The following is a 23893-nucleotide window of genomic DNA, read 5'->3' on the forward strand; positions in this document are numbered from 1 at the left end:
AAAGTGCCTTTGAACGAGGTATGGTAGGTGCCAGGTACACCGGTTTCTGCCAAGAACTGCAGTGTTACTGGGTTTTTCATGCTCAACTGTTTCCTGTGTGTATCAAAAATGGTAACTTGACACAACTGTGGGAAGCATTGGCATCAACATGGGCCAGCATCCCTGTGGAATGCTTTCGACACCTTGTAGAGTCCATGCCCTGATGAATTGAGGCTGTTCTGAGGGCAAAAGGGGGTGTAACTTAATATTAGAAAGTGTTCCTAATTTCTTTGTACACCAATTGTGTCATTCTAACTGTAAACATTGTGTATAGTACTGAATATACCCTGTCATCTCTGGGATATAAACACTAGTTATTTGATTCGGTGCAGTCYGCAATAATGATTAAAATGTAATTTCCCTATGTGAAAATGTGTAATTTACTATGGATGCAACATATTTTTATAAACTTTTGGGTCAGATTTCATTTACTGCCTAAATTTCTCATGTATTTCTCACTCCTGTCAACGGACCAGTATGTGTCAGTCAGCTCTGTTGCCTTGATTGCAAAATCTCTGTCCACAGTCATCTCTCAGGACAGTGTTTGCTACAACACCAGGAACCTCCACACCTGAGAACATTCAGTCCAATCTAGCCAATACCATTGTCCATATCAGGGCAGTGTTGCCATGGAAACAGTGATGATGAGGAGGAGCACAGTGGGTCTGGTGGGGGGATGGCTGGGGGCCAGGGAGATCCTGGGGGGGCGGGGTCCGTTGCAGAGGGGGGTGTTACAGCAGCTAATGCAGACAGAGCCCACCCGGCCTGGGACACAGAAAGACTGATACCCTGCTGAAACAATCAGACAGGTGGAGAAGGAGGCACAGGCCTTCCTGTAAATCACACCTGGAAGGAGAGAGAGAAGACAAAGCCTTGGCCAAAAATTACACATGTCAAAGGGTGCACATTTTAGATCTTGTAAAACAAAAGTTATTTACTATTAACCTACTAGAATAATTCAGACTTGATATCAGAAAAAGTCAGCAAGGCTCACCATTTTCACCCACAATCACCTCCTTCTGACAGGCATTCTGGATGTTTGCTGTGCAGTTGACGATGAACTTTGGAGCTGAACAGTCATTGTCCAACAGAGTCTCTTCACAGTGGTAACACTGCATCTGATAAGGCCAGACTGAAACGCATGCACACACACTAATTGTGATGCCTAAAATACATGGAAGGAAATCTCTAGTTACAGTGCACTACAATGGAAGTACGTGTTTCCAAGCAACCTCCATGGAGATAATGCAGTGCAGAAACTCCACAAGAGGGAGCCATTTCCTTCTGTTTATGCCTCTATTCCCTCTCTAATACATTGATAAATCCATTGTCCAGTGCCCTTTTCAATCAGATTGGACAGTAAAACAGCACAGAGGTTTAAACCCGTTAAAAATGCTATAGCCACTGCTTTTTCAACTACACTGTTACTCATTTTAACACACTATTATCATGACCACTGTCTCAGGAGGAGGAGATATTCAGATGCACTTTTAAATGTGAAGGCTATCCAATCACTTGTGGTGAAATGCCAAATCCCAACAGCCAATATAGAGATAATCATTAGTATGAAGAATCCTTGACTGACTCAACCTTGCTTCCATATTGGTAATCAGTACAGTCACCCAGCTAGTGTTCAGCAGAGATGTTTGGAATAGATCTGTTGTGCTTCCTCTGACTATCTGGGCTTGATTTATATGTTATGCCTGCATGATCTGATGGATATTGCTTGCAACACATAAAACACATTATAGCAGCACTTTGTAAAACACATCGCTAAATCACTAATTTGACCCCCAAAAAACGGATTACATCCTATATTCATGGTATTGTACTTTATGTCTCTATGTCGGGTCATCAACTATAAAATATGAATGCAATGTGGCCAAACATTATTATTGCATTAGCCATAGTTCAAACAAAAATGTTAACTTGTCTAACTATAAGGGKGTTGGAGCAGAAATTATTAATGCGTCTGACAATGACAGATTGACAGAATGGCCATTTTAATCATGTTCACTGACTGGTATTATGATTATGACAGGTAGGCTCAGACTCCAAAGGTAAAACAAGTTCAATCATTAATTTCTGTCATTGTGTGTAATTGCGCATGTTTAGCCTACATTTAAAGCGATTACATTCATATTTGCATAATTTTAGAACATAATGTATACATTATATTAGCATAGAGGCTTTACGCATGGATTTAGTTGGGTAGGCTAAAAGGCTTCTCAAAAATCTCGTTTTATTCTAGACTATAAGCTTTAAATTGAGATATTTTGGGGCAACGAGACAATAATTAAGAAATTAATTATTACTCGGGATTGCAACTGTTATAAATAATATAAATAAACCTACACTGACATTTACAAAAGAGAAACAGTAGTTATGTACCTGAGCAAAGGACGCATCCACACAGAGAAGCGAGGAGAACAAACGATTGCATCGTCCATAAACTCCATCAGGTTACTTTTTCTCCCCAAAAAACATTACACAGTTGTATGGTCAGCCTCAACTTGAATCCACTTCTGATAAAGTAGGAACAGTAATATCACCAGTAAGCATCCAGTGTCATGCCTAAAAAGGTTTCTAGGGGGCTTGCTTCTCCTAACTTTGAGTGCGCTCTGTTTGGCAAGCGTCACAGAATCAATCTCAATCTGACGCCTCGATCATACCGACTGTGTCATTGCGCAAAATGGGACGCAGCATCATCTGGATGTGTGAAACATAATCATTCTGCTACCATTTCTGTCAAGGCTTCTACGCATACAGTTTTGATGCATATTCGAGAAATCCAATGTATGTGTCACACAGAACGCACTGCAAGAATGCAAACACAGGGTTCCATTAGAAATTAATGTAGGTACTTCTGGTGTACCAAAACGCATTAACACTGTAGGTGTGATCCAGTGGCGGTCAGTGCCGTTTATGATGAGGGAGGACAATTTCTTTAGTTCATGAGCATGGCCTTATTTCTATTACAGCATGTTGGATGACTGTCATTCATATTCCATTCACGCAGTTCAATGTAACATCGATGGGTTTAGGCTACTACATGATATTCAAATTTTCACTATACCCATCATGAGGTTGCTGCAACCTAGCCTATGAATGAACGTTTACAACGTAGGTGCACACAGGTCGAGAGAAAAAATTGAGATGACAGACAATACCGCCTTGCACACTCTTGCGTGCATCTAGCTTCTCTAGTGTGTAATCATTAGCCCAACAGTTGCAAACAAGAGTTTATATTGGATAAATTCAGGTATTTTTATCCCTGTGTCGTTTGCTTTCGTTTAAGAAACGTTTTTCAACGGAATCGTCAGAATGAATACCTGATCATAGCCGCCATGTTGTATTCATTCACCCTCTATGCACTCTCCTCCTCTCACCTTTTCCCTTCGTTTGTGGACTTCAATTAACAACACATCAGCTGTATGTGACCAGGCGAAAAAACCTTTCCAAGCTAAACCGTGTCATAACCACTACACACAGCCTACATCGTTGTCCCCATATTAGCTAAAGTAACGTCCTAGTCCACATAGCTAATAGAACTAATGCATTAATAATTATTTGTGGGTTTTTTACCTTTATTTCACCGGGCCTTCACGACTGGACTACCGACGTTATCTGCCCGAGGGAGTTATCCAACTGGCACCTCCGTCGCGACGTTACCTGAACGCCCATCTGCGGCCCGCTAATCGTTAGCTGTCTTATCGGCTGCTATCTGAATAAGTCTATCGGACAATTTTTTTCTTGGGTCACTATAACTATATCTATTTTGCCAATTGGATTGATCCCCTCTACCACACGGAACCCCACTAATCTACCGACGGAAACGCATGAGATGGCTAAAAACAGACCTCCATCCTATGCTAGCTTGCTACGGATGGCCCGGCTAGCTGTCTGAATYGCCGTGWCCCCAACCAACCTCTACTCACTGGACCCTTATGATCACTCGAATAAGCATGCCTCTCCTTAATGTCAATATGCCTTGTCCATTGCTGTTCTGGTTAGTGTTTATTGGCTTATTTCACTGTAGATCCTCTAGCCCTGCTCACTATACCTTATCCAACCCTTCAGTTCCACCACCCACACATGCGATGACATCACCTGGTTTCAATGATGTTTCTAGAGTCAATATCTCTCTCATCATCACTCAATACCTAGGTTTACCTCCACTGTATTCACATCCTACCATACCTTTGTCTGTACATTATACCTTGAAACTATTTTATCGCCCCCAGAAACTATCTTTTCTAGACGTTCTAGACGACCAATTCTCATAGCTTTTAGCCGTACCCTTATCCTACTCCTCCTCTGTTCCTCTGGTGATGTAGAGGTGAATCCAGGCCCTGCAGTACCTAGCTCCACTCCTATTCCCCAGGCGCTCTCTTTTGATGACTTCTGTAACCGCAATAGCCTTGGTTTCATGCATGTTAACATTAGAAGCCTCCTCTCTAAGTTTGTTTTATTCACTGCTTTAGCACACTCTGCCAACCCGGATGTTCTAGCCGTGTCTGAATCCTGGCTTAGGAAGGCCACCAAAAATTCTGAGATTTTCATTCCTAACTACAACATTTTCAGACAAGATAGAACGGCCAAAGGGGGCGGTGTTGCAATCTACTGCAAAGATAGCCTGCAGAGTTCTGTCCTACTATCCAGGTCTGTACCCAAACAATTTGAACTTCTACTTTTAAAAATCCACCTCTCTAAAAATAAGTCTCTCACCATTGCCGCCTGCTATAGACCACCCTCTGCCCCCAGCTGTGCTCTGGACACCATATGTGAACTGATTGCCCCCCATCTATCTTCAGAGCTTGTGCTGCTAGGCGACCTAAACTGGAACATGCTAAACACACCAGCCATCCTACAATCTAAGCTTGATGCCCTCAATCTCACACAAATTATCAATGAACCTACCAGGTACCACCCCAAAGCCGTAAACACGGGCACCCTCATAGATATCATCCTAACCAACTTGCCCTCTAAATACACCTCTGCTGTTTTCAACCAAGATCTCAGCGATCACTGCCTCATTGCCTGCATCCGTAATGGGTCAGCGGTCAAACGACCTCCACTCATCACTGTCAAACGCTCCCTGAAACACTTCAGCGAGCAGGCCTTTCTAATCGACCTGGCCGGGGTATCCTGGAAGGATATTGATCTCATCCCGTCAGTAGAGGATGCCTGGTTATTTTTTAAGAACGCCTTCCTCACCATCTTAAATAAGCATGCCCCATTCAAGAAATTTAGAACCAGGAACAGATATAGCCCTTGGTTCTCTCCAGACCTGACTGCCCTTAACCAACACAAAAACATCCTATGGCGTTCTGCATTAGCATCGAACAGCCCCCGTGATATGCAACTTTTCAGGGAAGCTAGAAACCAATATACACAGGCAGTTAGAAAAGCCAAGGCTAGCTTTTTCAAGCAGAAATTTGCTTCCTGCAACACAAATTCAAAAAAGTACTGGGACACTGTAAAGTCCATGGAGAATAAGAACACCTCCTCCCAGCTGCCCACTGCACTGAAGAAATTAAACACTGTCACCACCGATAAATCCACGATAATTGAGAATTTCAATAAGCATTTTTCTACGRCTGGCCATGCTTTCCACCTGGCTACCCCTACCCCGGTCAACAGCACTGCACCCCCCACAGCTACTCGCCCAAGCCTTCCCCATTTCTCCTTCTCCCAAATCCAGTCAGCTGATGTTCTGAAATAGCTGCAAAATCTAGACCTCTACAAATCAGCCGGGCTAGATAATCTGGATCCTTTCTTTCTAAAATTATCTGCTGAAATTGTTGCCACCCCTATTACTAGGCACTGTCAACCTCTCTTTCGTGTCGTCCTGAGATTCCCAAAGATTGGAAAGCAGCTGCGGTCATCCCCCTCTCAAAGGGGGGGCACTCTTGACCCAAACTGCTACAGACCTATATCTATCCTACCCTGCCTTTCTAAGGTCTTTGAAAGCCAAGTCAACAAACAGATTACCGACCATTTCGAATCCCACCATACCTTCTCCGCTATGAAATCTGTTTCAGAGCTGGTCATGGGTGCACCTCAGCCACGCTCAAGGTCCTAAACGAATCTTAACCGCCATCGATAAGAAACAATACTGTGCAGCCGTATTCATTGACCTGGCCAAGGCTTTCGACACTGTCAATCACCACATCCTCATCGGCAGACTCGACAGCCTTGGTTTCTCAAATGATTGCCTTGCCTGGTTCACCATCTACTTCCTATAGAGTTCAGTGTGTCAAATTGTAGGTCTGTTGTCCGGGCCTCTGGCAGTCCTATGGGGGTGCCACAGGGTTCAATTCTTGGACCGACTCTCTTCTCTGTATACATCAATGATGTCGTTCTTGCTGCTGGTGAGTCTCTGATCCACCTCTACGCAGACGACACCATTCTGTATACTTCTGGCCCTTCTTTGGACACTGTGTTAACAACCCTCCAGGCGAGCTTCAATGTCATACAACTCTCCTTCCGTGGCCTCCAATGCTCTTAAATACAAGTAAAACTAAATGCATGCTCTTCAACCGATCGCTGCCTGCACCTGCCCGCCTGTCCAACATCACTACTCTGGACGGCTCTGACTTAGAATATGTGGAACACTACAAATACCTAGGTGTCTGGTTAGACTGTAAACTCTCCTTCCAGACTCACATCAAACATCTCCAATCCAAAGTTAAATCTAGAATTGGCTTCCTATTCCGCAACAAAGCATCCTTCACTCATGCTGCCAAACATACCCTCGTAAAACTGACCATCCTACCAATCCTCGACTTCTGTGATGTCATTTACAAAATAGCCTCCAATAACCTACTCAATAAATTGGATGCAGTCTATCACAGTGCCATCCGTTTTGTCACCAAAGCCCCATATACTACCCACCACTGCGACCTGTATGCTCTCGTTGGCTGGTCCTCGCTGCATATTCGTTGCCAAACCCAATAGCTCCAGGTCATCTATAAGTCTTTGCTAGGTATAGCTCTGCCTCATCTCAGCTCACTGGTCACCATGGCAATACCCACCCGTTGCATGCACTCCAGCAGGTATATTTCACTGGTCATCCCCAAAGCCAAGACCTCCTTTGGCCGCCTCTCCTTCCAGTTCTCTGCTGGAACGAATTGCAAAATTCACTGAAGTTGGATACTTATATCTCCCTCACTAACTTTAAGCGTCAGCTGTCAGAGCAGCTTACCGATCGCTGCAGCTGTACACAGCCCATCTGTAAATAGCCCATCCATCCAACCAACTACCTACCTCATCCCCATATTTGTTTTTGTTTTTCTGCTCTTTTGCACACCAGTATTTGTACTTGCACATCCTCATCTGCACATATATCACTCCAGTGTTTAATTGCTAAATTGTAATTACTTTTCCACTATTGGCCTATTTATTGCCATACCTCCTTACTTCATTTGCACACACTGTATACACATTTTTCTATTGTGTTATTGACTGTATGTTTGTTTATCCCATGTGTAACTCTGTGTTGTTGTTTTTTCAGACTGCTTTGCTTTATCTTGGCCAGGTCGCAGTTGTAAATGAGAACTTGTTCTCAACTGGCCTACCTGGTTAATAAATAAAGGTGAAATAAAAAKAAGAAAAAATCATAAAACCTGGTCTCAAGCATGGATTACACTTGAGGCCCCTGCGATCTCCAGAGTTGGGTATTGCTGCCTTTTCCTGTTATGCTCCTTGCTTATAGAATAGCCTGCAAACCAAACTTAAACTTGTGACTCTTGTCCCCCTTGCCCATTTTAAACATTTATTGGAGGATTTTTATTTTTGTATTGCTTGTAACTGCTTCGGGTAATGCAAGTTATTAGGGGAATAACCTATGTGTAAATGTAACAATCTGCTGTTGTATTTTTTTGTGTTATCTGTGATCGTTTTGTTTGTCTTGTGTAATTTCTTAATCATTGTACCTAAACTGCATGTGTAAACATGTATACGCAGGGCTCAGCTGTAAAAGAGACCTTGGTTTCAGTCTGTGTTCCTTGTTGAAATAAAGGTATAATAACAAATTATATGTTGGATTCAAGTCTCCATCTAATCCTGAAGTTAAAGAATAGGATTAAGCCAGTGGCTCAGATGAAACTATCGAAACATTAGATATCCTTTAAATATTGATATGTGGTTGTGTTGGCAACCAAACAAAACTAAATTTTACTTTTGTAATACAGTAATTAGCTGTAATAAATTAAGGCTATTTTATAAACTAATGTAACAGTATTCAACTTTAAATGAGTAACACGTCCATGGCCACATTTTGAAGTTAGCCGACTGTAACTATAAATGTCTAATGTAATCATAGAACACATGTATGTTCAAGATAGCATGCAAAGGTTGCAGGTCTGTGGAGATCTTCACAATTGCTTTAATAATCTGTGCAGAATCTCAAACAGTGTTGRTCACTTGCACCATGTACTTTTCACGTAAGCTCAACTGCAATCCAGATCATTTGATGAAGCACAGTGATAAGACATTAAAGGGTTGTATAAATACAAATTCCCATTGGAATTTGGTTGTGCTTTTAGATGGTTGAAAGCATAATGATATCACATTGGGAACTAAACAAACTTCTGACATCTTTTTTTATAGGTGAATAAATATTACCCACATTTCTGTGTTGAAATTACATGACATGCTCAGTGGGAGGGTTCTTCATTACACTGCTGTTAATTTCCCTGCTACTGGTTGGAGTGAGTTACTGTCATTTTTTAGATCTGTATTAAGGTATTATTGCTGAAAGGGACAGTATGCTGCTCTATTGGGATTACTTGGGAGTCAACATCACTTGGGATTTAAACTCTGTGTCTGTGGGTATGACAGAGATTAGAACCAATAGACATTATGTAATTTGTTACAATGGGGGAATCCTTCCTGGTGCCATGGAGAACCCTTAGATTGTTTAGAACCCTCTCTTGAAGAACCCTCTTGATCCAGGTAGAACCAGTGACCTATTCTACAGTTATACTTATAGGATACTTCAGGATGTGTTTATGGCACACAAAATGTAGTATAAATGGTAAATTTTTCTTCCCAATATATTCCATATAAAAGGTACAATTATTACTGCACTTTAAAATGTAGATGGGGTGACTCATTAGCATATTTGGGGGCATGTTCTAAAATGTTGTATTTGTGCCAACTGTTAGTGGAAGTGTTGTACCAGTTTGAGTGGTTTTATCATTATGCTGATGAAGGTTGAGCACCTCATTTGTCCACTCCCAGTGCTACAATCTCTGTAAGAGCTTGTGACAATCAACAACTGTGCATTTTCCAGTAACTCAACGGCAGTTAGTCACYAGGAAGTTCATATTTATTTTTTCAATAATATACTGTCAGCTTGCTGGCAGGAAGCACAAGTGGGGCTGACTACATTTAATCAACTGGTCGATTGTTTGGTTGATAGGCTTTTCGACCAAGATTTCTTTAGTCGAGCAGTGGCAAATATATATATTTAAAAAATATGGTACGAGAAACCTGTCTGATTCATGACTGTCTGCGTGGACTAATACATTGGGAGGCCGCAGAGATGGCACACCAGTACTACATTTACCGTTAATTCCCATAATTCCTAATCTACAATGTTTGTTTGGTTACGGTAATTTCTGTTACTGCATTCAATATATTATTACTACAGTCTTACCGTTGTCATTGTAAGAGTGGACACGTTGTTTGCAGAGCACACAACCTAGGCTACACTGTTTATTTCATTCCATTTACGAGTTGTCAATTTATTTATTGTCTTTTGTTTGGAGCGCAACTGCCAATCTTGAGTAAGGACATGTACCTGATTACGCATGTAAACGCATATAAAAAAAGAAACGTCCTCTCACTGTCAACTGTGTTTATTTTCAGCAAACTTAACATGTGTAAATATTTGTATAAACATAACAAGATTCAACAACTGAGACATAAACTGAACAAGTTCCACAGAAATTGAATAATGTGTCCCTGAACAAAGGGGGGTCAAAATCAAAAGTAACAGTCAGTATATGGTGTGGCCACCAGCTGCATTAAGTACTGCAGTGCATCTCCTCCTCATGGACTGCACCAGATTTGCCAGTTCTTGCTGTGAGATGTTACCCCACTCTTCCACCAAGGCACCTGCAAGTGCCTCCCAACATTTCTGGGGGGAATGGCCCTAGCCCTCACCCTCTGATCCAACAGGTCCCAGACGTGCTCAATGGGATTGAGATCCGGGCTCTTCGCTGGTCATGGCAGAACACTGACATTCCTGATTTGCAGGAAATTACGCACACTGTGGAGCTTCTCAAAGTAAGTTTTTCTTTGCCTCAAACAGCACGTAAACAAAGTCTGTTTTTACATCCATTGAGAATGACACAAGCTCAAGAGCTTGACCTGTAGACCTGTTGCACCCTCTACAACCACTGTGATTATTAWTATTTGACCCTGCTGGTCATCTATAAACGTTTGAACATCTTGGCCATGTACTGTTATAATCTCCAGCAAGAAGAGGATTGGCCACCCCTCAGAGTCTGGTTCCTCTCTATGTTTCTTCCTAAGTTCCTGCCTTTCTAGGATGTTTTTCCTAGCCACCGTGCTTCTCCATCTGCATTGCTTGCTGTTTGGGGCTTTAGGCTGGGTTTCTGTATAGCACTTTGTGACATCGGCTGATGTAAAATGGGCTTTATAAATACATTTGATTGAGATGTACAAACTAGGGCACAAGGGACAACAAGCGGATAAGAGGCAATCCGTAATTTCGATTTAGACAGTAATGAGCAAGCTAGGACGGACGTAGTCAATTTAACTATTTGTTCAGCGCTTTTGAAATGGGCTACTGACAGCTTACTACACAACATACACTCAGTTTTACTTTCTTAGCTACAGTATACATATCTCTCTGGCATATTACATAATTTATGCAGCAGCATACACAACACATTTGGACTCACCTTGTTGTGCTGTTCTCACTTGAACAGGAAGATGTCACGGCGGTCCTTCATAGGGATAATTTTGTCATCAAACTTTGCCATAGTCTGGCATTCTCTGGATTTATGGTGCTTTAAAGACATTTGTGAACTCGGGAAAAAAACAAGGTTGAATCATGATGACGTCAGTGATCTTCAGGTCGGAGCTCTAGAAAGAGGCCCGAGTTGCCGACTTGCAATTCCGAGTTGAATGACCGTTCAAAATGTATTTTCCCAGTCGGAGCTCTTTTTTCCCCCCCCGAGTTCCCGGTTGTCTTGAACTCACTGAAGTCTGAGATTTCCCAGTTCAATGTTTCCAGTTGTTTTGAGTGTGGCAGCATGGCCAATGTTGAATGTTTATCCTTTTAAGCTTGTAAAAGAGACTCTTAAACCCAGAACACACACCCACTCCACTGAATAGCAGGCTAGTGATTGCCAAAATGAATGCCATATGCTGAATTTGCTTTAGGCCTATTGTTTACCTTTTTGTTGGTTACACTTTGATATCTGTTTAAAGGGCAAATCTACAGATGAAACAATAACAAATCGCCCCGCCTCTGTTTTGGTAAAAAGCTGAGGGATGGGCCTGGAGAAATGTGACCACTCTCAGATTAATAGACATAGCTAGGGATGCAAGGACTGACCATCCATAATACAATTATTTTTTAACCATGTTATGAGGCAAAAAATATAAATCAAGCTTATATTTTGGGTTCTCATGGAGTGTGACTGTTGAACTATGCTCATGAGGCATTCATAAGTTATATTCTTCAAGAATCAATGGATATACACTACCATTCAAAAGTTTGGGGTCACTTAGAAATTTCCTTGTTTTTGAAAGAAAATTWAAAAAATTGTCGATTAAAATAACATCAAATTGATCAGAAATACAGTGTAGACATTGTTAACGTAAATGACTATTGTAGCTGAAAACGGCAGATTTTTTATGGAATGTCTGCATAGGCGTACGGAGGCCCATTATCAGCAACCATCACTCCTGTGTTCCAATGGCACATTGTGTTAGCTAATCCAAGTTTATCACTTTAAAAAGGCTAATTGATCATTAGAAAACCCCTTTTGCAGTTATGTTATCACAGCTGAAAACTGTGGTTCTGATTAAAGAAGCAATAAAACGGGCCTTCTTTAGACTAGTTGAGTATCTGGAGCATCAGCATTTGTGGGTTCGATTACAGGCTCAAAATGGCCAGAAACAAATAACTTCCTTCTGAAACTCGTCAGTCTATTATTGTTCTGAGAAATGAAGGCTATTCCATGCGAGAAATTGACAAGAAACTGAAGATCTCATACAACGCTGTGTATTACTCCCTTCACAGAACAGTGCAAACGGGCTCTTACCTGAATAGAAAGAGGAGTGGGAGGCCCCGGTGCACAACTGAGCAAGAAGACAAGTACATTATAGTGTCTGGTTTATAGAAACAGACGCCTCACAAGTCCTCAACTGGCAGCTTCATTAAATAGTACCCGCAAAACAACAGTCTCAACGTCAACAGTGAAGAGGCGACTCCAGGATGCTGGCCTTCTAGGCAGAGTTGCAAAGAAAAAGCCATATCTCAGACTGGCCAATAAAAATAAAAGATTAAGATGGGCAAAAGAACAGACACTGGACAGAGGAAGATTGGAAAAAGGTGTTATGGACAGACGAATCTAAGTATGAGGTGTTCGGACCACAAAGAAGAACATTCGTGAGATGCAGAAAAAATGAAAAGATGCTGGAGGAGTGCTTGACGCCATCTGTCAAGCATGGTGGAGGCAATGTAATGGTCTGGGGGTGCTTTGATGGTGGTAAAGTGGGAGATTTGTACAGGGTAAAAGGGATCTTGAAGAAGGAAGGCTATCATTCCATTTTGCAACGCCATGCCATACCCTGTGGACGGCGCTTAATTGGAACCAATTTCCTCCTACAACAGGACAATGACCCAAAGCACAGCTCCAAACTACTATTTAGGGAAGAAGCAGTCAGCTGGTATTCTGTCTATAATGGAGTGTTTGAGTTTGTTTATTTTTTATTTTTACAGGGACATGGCACATTAATCAACGTTTCAGTAAAGGTGCCGGTTTTAGCCAGCCGGCTAACTTTCAACCGCAGTCCCTGGGCAGGTTATTAAAAACAATTACAATAACAATACAGACAATCATTGAGCAGTGAGCACACGCAGAGCAACATAGGACAAAAAGCAACAAGACAAAATCCATAAAAGCAACTAAATGTTTCCACACCTCACAAGCTACAGGCAACATGGAAAGCGGCAATACACAACTAGGGATTATGTTCACAAATCTGATTGGCCTTTAGCCATGTCTTCATGTTTTTTGTTAAAGTGTGATAGGTGGTGCAGTTTTGTGTGTCTGATGGCAGTGTATTCCAGACATGGGAAGCTCTCACAGAGAAGCAGATTGACTAAAGGTGCTTTTCCTTAAGGGAACTATACATTCACCTCTCATGGCAGACCTTGTGGATCTGCTGCCATATGTTTGGGGTTTTCTGTTTAACAAAAGTACTAAGTGGAGGGGGAGCCAGGCCATTTAGGATCTTGAATACAAGACATGCGTCGGTGTATTGCACAAGATTTTTCCAACACAGGAGCTCATGCTTTCTGAGGATGTAACAGTGATGATGGCTATTGGGCTTCCTATCAAGCACTTTGAGAGCCTGTTTGTAGACAGACTGAATGGGTTTTAATGTTGTACACCAACATTCAGCTAGGGGAACCCCGTTCAGCTAGGGGAACCCCCCCAACATTCCACTGAAAAGGCAGGCGCGAAATTCAAAAATATTTTTTTGAAATATGTAACTTTCACACATTAACAAGTCCAATACAGCAAATGAAAGATACACATCTTGTTAATCTACCCACCGTGTCCGATTTTTAATGTTAGATCACCACCAAATCCAAAAAACACACAGCCATTTTTCCCAGCCAAGATAGTCACACAAAAGCAGAAATAGAGATAAAATTATCACTAACCTTTGATAATCTTCATCAGATGACACTCATAGGACATCATGTTACACAATACATTTATGTTTTGTTCGATAATGTGCATATTTATATCCACAAACCTCGGTTTACATTGGCGCCATGTTCAGAAATGCCTCCAAATATCCGGAGTAATTACAGAGAGCCACGTCAAATAACAGAAATACTCATCATAAACTTTGATGAAAGATACATGTTTTACATATAATTAAAGATACACTTGTTCTTAATGCAACCGCTGTGTCAGATTTTTGAAAAACTTTAGTAAAAAGCACACCATGCAATAATCTGAGACGGCGTTCAGATTTAACAAAATTTCTCCGCCATGTTGGAGTCAACAGAAATACGAAATTACATTATAAATATTCCCTTACCTTTGATTGTCTTCATCAGAATGCAATGCCAGGAATCCTAGTTCGACAATAAATCGTTGTTTTGTTCGATAATGTCCATTACTTATGTCCAATTAGCAACTTTAGCTAGCATGTGTAGTACACGTGTCCAAACGCTGGCGCAGATGCAGGCAAACGTGGACGAAACCTTCAAAAAGTTATATTACAAGTCGAATAAACTGGTCAACTTAGTAGAGAATCAATCTTCAGGATGTTGTTATCATATATATCCAATAACGTTCCAACCGGAGCATTTCTTCATGTCTGTATAAGGAATGGCACACATTGCCATTTCATGCACTGCGCATGACCAGGACTAGCATTCTGCCAGACACATTGATCAAATAGCTCCCACCTGGCCCACATCACATAGAGGCTTCATTCCACGTTCTACTAGACTGTTGACATCTAGTGGAAGGCGTAGGAAGTGCAAACAGATCCAATATATTACAGGGAATTGAATTAGGCGATGACTTTCACATCGACCCGTCTTAGAATTCTCACTTCCTGTTTGGAAGTTTGCCTGCCATATGAGTTCTGTTATACTCACAGACATAATCAGTTTTAGAAACTTCAGAGTGTTTTCTATCCAATAGTAATAATATATGCATATATTATCATCTGGGACAGAGTAGGAGGCAGTTCACTATGGGCACCAATTCATCCAAAAGTGAAAATGCTGCCCCCTATCCCAAAGAAGTTAAAATCAGATACCACCTGGAACTTCTCCCCTAACACATAGACATCTGGCTTAGTAGCATCAGTTGCCCTCTTTGTGAAGAACATGCAGACAGTTTTTTTCACATTGAGATGCGAACATGAGTCACTGAGCCACTTTGTAACCTGGTCCATTACAGTAGTGAGTTCTTGTGCAGCTTGTTTGCTCTCTGCATGCACATATATTACTGTATCATCTGCATACATTTGAACTTCAGACCCATTACAGACAGAAGGCAGATCATTAATGTACAGGCTGAACAGGAGGGGCCCCAGTTTTGACCCTTGGGGAACGCCCACATCATAGCTAAGAGTGGGCGACAGCTCACTGCTCAGTCTGACACACTGAGTTCTGCCTTCAAGGTATGATTTCATCCATCTCAAGGCATCGGGGGAAAAGTTGAACTTGGACAATTTTGTGATGAGAACCTCATGGTTAAGAGTATCAAAAGCCTTCCTTAGGTCCAGAAACACAGCCCCAACAATGCCCCCTTTGTCCATCTTGGACTTCAAGATGGAAAAAAGAAAGCAGTTGGCCATTTCTGTGGAGTGTTTTGCTCTGAAGCCAAACTTCATGGAGTGTAATGTGAAGGGGCTGTTGTTGAGGTGGGGAATCAGTTGCTCTGCTACACACTTTTCAACAACCTTCGACACCATGTAGTATACTAATGGGCCTGTAGTTACTCACGTCAGCAGGGTCACCAGATTTAATGATGGCCGTTATTATGGCCAGCACAGTCACCGGATCTCACAGTCACCGGATCTCAACCCTATTGAGCTGTTGTGGGAGCAGCTTGACCGTATGGTACGTAAGAAGTGCCAATCCAACTTGTGGGAGGTGCTTCAGGAAGCATGGGGTGAAATCTCTTCAGAATACCTCCACAAATTGACAACTAGAATGCCAAAGGTCTGCAAGGCTGTAATTGCAGCAAATTGAGGATTATTTGACAAAAGCAAAGTTTGAAGGACACAATTATTCTTTCAATAAAAAATCCTTATTTATAACCTTGTCAACATCTTGACTATATTTCCTATTCATTTTGAAACTCATTTCATGTATGTTTTCATGGAAAACAAGGACATTTCTAGGTGACCCCAAACTTTTGAACAGTAGTGTATATATATATACAGTATATCACAAAAGTGAGTACACCCCTCACATTTTTGTAAATATTTGAGTATATCTTTTCATGTGACAACACTGAAGAAATGACACTTTGCTACAATGTAAAGTAGTGAGTGTACAGCTTGCATAACAGTGTAAATTTGCTGTCCCCTCAAAATAACTCAACACACAGCCATTAATGTCTAAACCGCTGGCAACAAAAGTGAGTACACCCCTTAGTGAAAATGTCCAAATTGGGCCCGAAGTGTCAATATTTTGTGTGGCCACCATCATTTTCCAGCACTGCCTTAACCCTGTTGGGCATGGAGTTCACCAGAGCTTCACAGGTTGCTACTGGAGTCCTCTTCCACTCCTCCATGACGACATCACGGAGCTGGTGGATGTTAGAGACCTTGCACTCCTCCACCTTCCGTTTGAGGATGCCCCACAGATGCTCAATAGGGTTTAGGTCTGGAGACATGCTTGGCCAGTCCATCACCTTTACCCTCAGCTTCTTTAGCAAGGCAGTGGTCGTCTTGGAGGTGTGTTTGGGGTCGTTATCATGTTGGAATACTGCCCTGCGGCCCAGTCTCCGAAGGGAGGGGATCATGCTCTGCTTCAGTATGTCACAGTACATGTTGGCATTCATGGTTTCCTCAATGAACTGTAGCTCCCCAGGGCCGGCAGCACTCATGCAGCCCCAGACCATGACACTCGCACCACCATGCTTGACTGTAGGCAAGACACACTTGTCTTTGTACTCCTCACCTGGTTGCCGCCACACACGCTTGACACCATCTGAACCAAATAAGTTTATCTTGGTCTCATCAGACCACAGGACATGGTTCCAGTAATCCATGTCCTTAGTCTGCTTGTCTTCAGCAAACTGTTTGTGGGCTTTCTTGTGCATCATCTTTAGAAGAGGCTTCCTTCTGGGACGACAGCCATGCAGACCAATTTGATGCAGTGTACGGCGTATGGTCTGAGCACTGACAGGCTGACCCCCCACCCCTTCAACCTCTGCAGCAATGCTGGCAGCAATCATACGTCTATTTCCCAAAGACAACTTCTGGATATGACGCTGAGCACGTGCACTCAACTTCTTTGGTCGACCATGGCGAGGCCTGTTCTGAGTGGAACCTGTCCAGTTAAACCGCTGTATGGTCTTGGCCACCGTGCTGCAGCTCAGTTTCAGGGTCTTGGCAATCTTCTTATAGCCCAGGCCATCTTTATGTAGAGCAACAATTCTTTTTTTCAGATCCTCAGAGAGTTCTTTGCCATGAGGTGCCATGTTGAACTTCCAGTGACCAGTCAGTATGAGGGAGTGTGAGAGTGATGACACCAAATTTAACACACCTGCTCCCCATTCACACCTGAGACCTTGTAACACTAACGAGTCACATGATACCGGGGAGGGAAAATGGCTAATTGGGCCCAATTTGGACATTTTCACTTAGGGGTGTACTCACTTTTGTTGCCAGCGGTTTAGACATTAATGGCTGTGTGTTGAGTTATTTTGAGGGGACAGCAAATTTACACTGTTATACAAGCTGTACACTCACTACTTTACATTGTAGCAAAGTGTCATTTCTTCAGTGTTGTCACATGAAAAGATATACTCAAATATTTACAAAAATGTGAGGGGTGTACTCACTTTTGTGATATACTGTATATATAATTTATAGGTCCAAAATCCAAAAATGGATGTAGCAACTACAGATTAAGTCTATCAAAAGTGTGCGAGTTTGAGCATGTGTCCATTAGGCCTATGGATCATTTTTTTTTATCAGCATGAATTAGATTGAGCAATAAAAGCCCCACTTTTATTCCATAGGCTTGGATCCACACTATGCACATTTTTCACTGGCTATCCACTGGTTCCAAAAACAATGATTGATAGGCAGCTTTATTCAACCATAATTGGGTTCAAATACACATTTATCCGTAAGGTGCAAATAGCAAAATGAGAGAGCAGCAGTGTGATTCACATCAATGCGCTATGTAGATATCCATAATAAGTGATATCCGTATTTACGTAGACTACACCACTGCTGTCATCCTTACCTCCAAGCGTTTATTCAAGTTGGATAATCTTTTGGATGCTGACAGCAGTCGCACCATTGGAAGACAGCTTAGACTGTAGCCTACAAAAGCCTATTCCTGCTCTTTTCCCACCAAACAAATTTGGTGTATTATCAAGGCACAAGGCGAGACCCAAATGCAGACACAGGAGGCAGATTACAATATTTATTAATCCAAAGGGGTGGCAAGAGAATGGTCGTGGACAGGCAAAAAGGTCAAAACTAGATCAGAGTCCAGGAGGTACAGAGTGGCAGACAGGCTCGTGGTCAAGGCAGGCAGAATGGTCAGGCAGGTGGGTACAAAGTCCAGAAAGAGGCAAGGGTCAAAACCGAGAGGATTAGAAAAAGGAGAATGCAAAAAAGCAGGCGAACGGGGAAACCGCTGGTTGACTTGGAAACATACAAGACGAATTGGCACAGAGAGACCGGAAACACAGGGATAAATACACTGGGGAAAACAAGTGACACCTGGAGGGGGTGGAGACAATAACGAGGACAGGTGAAACTGATCAGGGTGTGACATGTATCTGTAATCTGATTACAATATTTTAGCTGGTAACGTAACGGTTTAGTTACCGTTTYTTTGTAATCCTTTACATGTAACGGATAACATGTAATCCGTTACTCCCCAACCCTGTCTGTGGCCAATGACTTTGAGCCTTGTTGGATTGGCACTTCTAATGTAACTTTATTGCAGCACCCCAAGGGGCTTGAATTTTTTAGCTCTACCCGTAGATTTTGCAATGATGTAGTGTCCCCATGAGTGACAGAACACTGAGCCAATCACAGCGTAACTAGAGAACATTACCAACCCCTATGCTCCATTTTTCCCGCTGGCTGCCCCACCACCACAGATAGCACTGAGCTAGGCTGAAACACCTGCCTTACTCAAGAAAGCAAAAATAAGACCATGTTTGTATGCGGCTTTATTAACTAAATGATACTTTTTTTGTACATTGTTTGCAAACTGATATGTAACACGTATTGATGCCAAAATAACAGGCACAACATTTGTATTTTATTTTAGCTAAACAGGTGGGGCTCAAAACAGGTGAGCTCTGCCCTAAATGACGGATCGCCACTGATAGTAACATGGAAGATCGTTGTGGAAATCTGTTGCAGTTCAAGTTAATTCCAAAATCCACAATGCAATGCTCTCGCTATGGGCTGGCTAGGTAGCTAGCTAGCAAACGTAGCCACACAATAATACCAAATACAATATCATCATGTGAAGTAGCTAGTTAGTAGTAAAATYGCTTAAATAAACTGCACAATCAATATAGGGGTCCACAATCCCACCATGTTCAACCTGCAGATCGATTTGCCCCACAGAGTGGGTCTAACATTCTCAACGGCAGATATACTTTTGAGGAGATGGGAATTGTTGCCCATGCCACGTCAATGGGCCGCGCGGTGCATTCTGGGCGATTATGGGACAAGGAGTGAATGGGAGTCTATTGGGCTCTAGCTCAAAAACCCAACATTAGCACGAATTTTGTCAACAAGAAGTACAACATTACAAATATTTTCCGAGATGTGAGAATTAACTTGCTATCTGTAATATTGTATAGCCTTGGAATCGTGACAATCCAAACTTCATGTCCACATCCTGGACAACCCCAATCAGGGTTGCAAAGATACCGGTAATTTACCATAAGTAATTTTTATGAAATAATGCCATTATTTTCAATTAACTATGCAGACTATTGACTTTTTTCACAACTGCCACCAGTTTGGCACCAAAACATTTACAACAAAGATATGAACATAGTAAAATAATTAAGTGTGTAAAAAAATATATATATTTCATGCTGAAACCCTCATATTAAAAAATGATGGTATTCACTAAGTTGATGGTTTATATTTAGTTTAGTGTTTTACAGCTTTGGCGTTGTATTTTTGTGATCATCATCACAGGTGTCTCGCTGTTAGGAACGTTGGGCCAGTAACTGAAAGGTCGCTGGTTCGAATCCCCAAATTGTCTGTTAAATTATTAAAATGTCAAATGTAATAATTGGAAATACCCAAAAAGATCACTAGATGTCATCTGATAAAATAATTTTTGTTGTTGTTGAAAAAKACCAAMATTTTGGTAGTTTACTGGTGAACTTCAAAGGATTCCAGTAATATACCTTCCTTTGCAACCTGAAACCTAGCTCTAACCACAATCCTAACCCTAGCTTCATGTCTACATCCCGGTTCAACTTGAACCCTTAACTACAACTCTAACCCTAGCGTCATGTTCACATCCAGGTTCAACCCTTACCCTAGCCTCAACCACAACCCTAACCTTAGCTTCATGGCCACAACCCGGTTCAACCCTAACTCTAGCCCCAACCACAACTTGGCATAACACTAACCCGATCCTTATGTTTAACCCTGACTCAACCCTAATCCAGAGTATTGCATATGCAGAGTATTGAAACAGCAAGAACGTTTTGTTTGTGTCAAAATAGCAGGCTCTGATGCTTTGTGGATATTATATACATAGCAGGGGAGCTTTTCAATCAATAGTCTTGAATGAATAAATGAAGAATGTCAAGCGAGCTCAGAGAGATTTTTATTTGTTGGGTTCTTGCATTTGTTTAGAGACATAAAATGAACATAATCATCATCATTGTGTTTTTACTGCCTTGATAAAACACATTACGGTTTATGGCTTCATTTGAGATCTGGTGGAAATTCTATGTACATAACACCTTGAAATACTATTTACAAATAAATGAGTAATAAAATGAGAATACCCCAGTCAACAGAACTGATGAAAATAACAACCTTTCACTCAATAGAATAAAATAAGAGTATAGTACAAAAATAACGGGTATCAGAATAAAAACAGCAATAACGTCAATGACTCAACAGAAACAAAAATTTCATTTCAGTATGATTTGACCTAAAAAATAAATAAGTACATAAATACAACAGATAGAGATAAATCGCGAGTCCATAAAGCAAACGTACTAAGTAAAGATTCCACTACATCGCCACACTAGTCAGCATTGGCATGGTTATTGTACATGGTGTTGCTAAGACTCCTGACCAGGGCATGACCCATGTTTTTGGGGGTTTGTCCGCAACGTAGAACATAGGATACTATGTTTTATGAGATGACTGTAAAGTGAACGGCCTTCATGTCAAACCCTTGTTTTCATTTTGACATAAACCAGACGGGCTTGAAAGGGTGGAATGGTAGCAGATATTCTGGAAGACTACCTCTTCCACTCAAATCTATCTGTTCTCACAGAGGACTGTGTATAAAGTAACAGTCAGATCTCCATTTTCATAGTATAACAGAGTAGTTCTTTTTTTTAACTCAGAAGGGGGAGAGGAGGGAGCTAAAGGAAAGGCAAGGTTCAAAGTGGGATTATGAATAATTTTCAACTAGAAAAAGGTCTAATTCATGTCAGTTTTGAAAGATCACTTGCTTCTGAAAGCTCAGAGTTTGGAAGCACAAGGATGTCTTATCCCTGAAGGAGTTTCTGGGGAGTTATGAAGTTGAAGTGGATGGCCCTATACTGAACAAAAATATAAAATGCAACAAGCAACAATTTCAAAGATTTTACTGAGTTACAGTTCAAATAAGGAAATCAGTAAATTGAAAATAATTAATTAGGCCCTAATCTATGGATTTCACATTACTGCGTAAACAGATATGCATCTGTTGGTCATCTTAAAAAAAAGGTAGGGCCGTGGATCAGAAAATCAGTCTGTCTCTGATGTGACCACCATTTGCCTCATGTAGCATGACACATCTCCTTCACAGAGAGTTTATCAGGCTGTTGATTGTAGCCTGTGGAATGTTGTCCCACTCCTCTTCATTGGGATGGCAGGTAGCCTAGTGGTTAGAATGTTGGACTAGTAACCGAAAGGTTGCAAGATCGAATCCCAGAGTTGACAAGGTACAAATATGCCATTCTACCCCTGAACAAGGCAGTTAACCATGTCTGGTGAGTATGCAGGCAATGGAAGAACTGGGACACTTTCAGGAACTATGTACAGATCCTTGCGACATGGGGCTGTGCATTATCATCCTGAAACATGCGGTGACATTGGGCCTCAGGATCTCTGTGCATTCAAATTGCCATTGATAAAATGCAATTGTGTTTTTTGTCCGTAGCTTTGCCTGCCCATACCATAATCCCACCATGGGGCACTCTGTTGACATCAGCCAACCGCTCGCCCACGTGGTCTGCAGTTGTGAGTCCGGTTGGACGTACTGACAAATTCTCTAAAACGACATTGTGGATGCCTATGGTAGAGAAATTAACATTAAATTATCTGGCAACAGCTCTGGTGGACATTCCTGCAGTAAGCATGCCAATTGTACACTCCCTCAAAACTTGAGACATCTGTGGCATTGTGTTGTGTGACAAAACTGCACATTTTAGAGTGTATTTTTATTGCCCCCAGCACAAGGTGATGATCATGCTGTTTAATAATCTTCTTGATATGCCACAATTGTCAGGTGGATGGATTATCTTGGCAAAGGAGAAATGCTCACTAACAGGGATGTAAACATATTTGAGAGAAATATGCGTATGCGTTTGTGCGTATGGTAAATTTCGGGGATCTTTTAATACAGCTCATGAAAACAACACTTTACATGTTGCGTTTATATTTTTGTTCAGTGTACTTATGAGGACATAATCAAGTACATGGGCAGGAAGGGAGGGAGGAGTCCAATTTGTAAGTCGCTCTGGATAAGAGCGTCTGCTAAATGACTTAAATGTAAATGTAAATGTCCATGTCCTTCTTAGTGTCTCTTGGTGCTGTTCTGAAGTGGGCGTTGAAACAAGGGGTGTGTCCCAAATGGATCCCCATTCCCTATAGTGCACTTCTTTTGACTAAAGTAGCACACTATATTTAGGGAATAGGGTGCCATTTGAGATGCAGTAAAGTTCCCTAATCGGCTAGGATCTCCTATCAGTTTATATTCTGTTCGCAAAAAAAGAATGAAACAACTGTACCAAAAAAAGCGATAGGTGTTTAGCCACAGACAGGGTTGCCACAACCTGAAACTACACACAGTTGAACATAAAAAACATGTTTTTGGCAGCCAGAGGGAATTTAAAACACATTTACATACAGCACTTCTCCATTAGCATAACCTCAGATTCTAACAAATGCTAAATGTGTGTAGAAACACAATACTCTTCCTTCTGCAACAAACATCTGTAAGCCTACCTAAACACTTGAGTGTATCATGGTGTAGCATCTGCAGTACAGCACTAGTGATTGAATAGCACATATGTTGTCTTAATTGTACAACACTAAATTGATTGAATGTGTGTCTGTCTAGGCAAACATTGGCCCATATTGCAGAAGTAAGTAACTACTCTATGTCCAGTGGGGCTGGATCGTTAATATTTCACAAGGAAGGCCTACATCTTTTTGCTTTAGTGGAGCATTTTGTGGACCCAAAGTAGGGTTATCGTTTCTGCCAGAATAAAGATGGACCCTGTGCCAAACGAAATGTCAGAAGACTATAGCAGGGATTCAATCCAAGGTGAGTTATAGAGCTGCGGACTAAACAGTCGACAATGCACCTTTTAAAGGCATTTCCCCGACGTTCACAGAGATCGCATTCATGGTAAACACTGTACATGTC

At 41.6% G+C, this 23893-nt stretch overlaps 1 long non-coding RNA gene across 1 annotated transcript in view; it reads right to left on the reverse strand.

The window, feature by feature from the left end:
* LOC139027966 (uncharacterized) overlaps window positions 1-23893 on the reverse strand; it is a 98255-nt gene that overhangs the window by 387 nt on the left and 73975 nt on the right. The window lies entirely within an intron of this gene.

Source organism: Salvelinus sp. IW2-2015, linkage group LG1 (genome assembly GCF_002910315.2).
Source record: "Salvelinus sp. IW2-2015 linkage group LG1, ASM291031v2, whole genome shotgun sequence".
Classification (NCBI taxonomy): Eukaryota; Metazoa; Chordata; class Actinopteri; order Salmoniformes; family Salmonidae; genus Salvelinus; species Salvelinus sp. IW2-2015.